At 41.4% G+C, this 2,309-nt stretch overlaps 1 pseudogene; it reads right to left on the reverse strand.

Moving 5' to 3' along the window:
• Positions 1-411: 411 nt before the first annotated feature.
• On the reverse strand, positions 412-511 carry LOC127133438 (uncharacterized; annotated as a pseudogene).
• Positions 512-2,309: the final 1,798 nt, after the last annotated feature.

The following is a 2,309-nucleotide window of genomic DNA, read 5'->3' on the forward strand; positions in this document are numbered from 1 at the left end:
AAAAACATTTTTTCTTCTTTAACCGAGATGGCAGAACCAGCTCGTGCCCTTAGAGATTACGCCGCTCCATCGCAAGATGAGCCGCATTCAAGTATTGCTCCGCCCGCAATCGAAGCAAACAACTTCGAACTTAAACCTTCGCTGTTGCAGGTGTGCAACAGAACCAATTCTCTGGAAATCTTACCGAAGATCCAAACCTTCATTTATCCGTGTTTGTCCAATACGCTGATACTGTTAAAGCTAATGGTGTCACTTCAGAGGCAATTCGACTTCGTCTTTTTCCCTTCTCATTAAGAGATAGTGCTAGAAGATGGCTTCAATCTCTTCCTTCCAACTTAGTCACCACTTGGAACGAATTGAAGAAAGTTTTTCTTGCCCGATATTTTCCGCCAAGCAAAACAGCTATGTTAAGAGCCCAGATAAACGGATTTAAACAGAAAGACAACGAGTCCCTTTTCGAAGCATGGGAAAGATACAAAGACATGATGAGACTTTGCCCACACCATGGTTTGGAAGACTGGTTAGTAATTCACACATTTTACAATGGTCTCTTATATAACACGAGGTTAACAATAGACGCCGCCGCAGGTGGTGCATTAATGAACAAACCTTATGCTGATGCTTACCAGCTTATCGAGAGCATGGCCCAAAATCACTATCAGTGGGGAACCGAACGAACGAATGTGGAAAAACCTCAACCGAAAACTGGCATGTACGAGATAAGTAACCTTGATCACGTTAATGCAAAAGTGGATGCTTTGGTCCAGAAAATTGAAAGTTTAAACGTATCACCTCCAACCGCCGTGGTTGCTATAACTCAGAATTGCGAGGTCTGTGGAATCCAAGGCCACACTCCTGCGGAATGTCAACTCTTGACTGGAATCCAAGCAGAGCAAGTAAACTATGCTCAAGGAAGCCCCTATTCGAATACCTATAACCCAAATTGGAAGAACCATCCAAACTTTTCATATAAGAGTAATAATGCTTTGTACGCACCTGGACAGTCTCCAAATCAAACCCCATCTATATCTCCAGGATATCAGAAACAAAATCCTAACAATAATACCCCTAGAAAATCCAACTTGGAAATCATGATGGAAAACTTTATAGCTTCCCAACAACAAACCAATAAAGATTTCTTAAACCAGAACATACATACTGGCGAACAACTTAAACAACTAGCAAGCAAAGTAGATGCCCTGGCTACCCATAACAAAATGCTGGAAACCCAGATATCTCAAGTAGCTCAACAACAAACGCCTACTGCTGCACCAACTGGTACATTCCCTGGACAGCCCCAACCTAATCCGAGAAGCCAAGCTCATGCAATTATATTAAGAAGTGGAACGGAAGTGGAAGGACCGTCTGACCCAAGGATAGAAAACCAAAACCCTAAGAAATCAACTGAGGAAAGTGAACCTAAGGAAAAGGAAGAGAGTAATAAGGATACCCTAGAAAAGAAGGAACCTTATGTACCTCCACCACCTTACAAACCACCTATACCTTACCCTCAAAGGCTTGTTAAAACCAAAGATGTAGGCCAATTTAGAAAATTTGTTGATCTCCTAAAAAAATTAAACGTTACAATTCCGTTTACCGAAGCTATTACGCAGATGCCCTCATATGCTAAATTCTTAAAAGAAATTCTTTCTAATAAGAGGAAACTTGAGGATAGCGAAACCGTTACACTCCCTGCCGAATGTAGCGCTATAATCCAAAACATGCCCCCTAAACTCAAGGATCCGGGTAGCTTCTCTATACCCTGTCACATAGGAAAATTTGTCATCGACAAAGCTTTATGCGATTTAGGAGCCGGAATTAGCGTTATGCCTTTATCCATATGCAAGAGACTGGAAATGGGAGAATTAAGACCAACCAAAATGTCCGTGCAACTAGCAGATCGTTCCATCAAATATCCTGTAGGAATCCTTGAAAACGTTCCCGTACGCATAGGTCAATTCTACATTCCCACTGACTTTACCATTATGGACATTAGAGAAGATGATATTACACCCATTATACTAGGAAGACCATTCTTAGCAACTGCCGGTGCAATCATAGACGTAAAACGAGGACGACTCACCTTCGAAGTAGGTGAAGAGAAAATTGAATTCATTCTTTCCCAATTCTTGAAAGCACCTGCAATAGAAGATACATGTTACTTCATGGATATCATCGATGAATGCATAAAAGAAGCAAAGTCAGGAGAAGACGAATCCTCAGACTATCTCTTAGAGGATAAATCTAACCATTGCTTAGCAATAACACCAGATCCTACGCAGTGTCTTAACAAACCAACCCCTGATTTG

The sequence above is a fragment of the Lathyrus oleraceus genome, chromosome 3, assembly GCF_024323335.1.
Source record: "Lathyrus oleraceus cultivar Zhongwan6 chromosome 3, CAAS_Psat_ZW6_1.0, whole genome shotgun sequence".
NCBI classification, from domain to species: domain Eukaryota; kingdom Viridiplantae; phylum Streptophyta; class Magnoliopsida; order Fabales; family Fabaceae; genus Lathyrus; species Lathyrus oleraceus.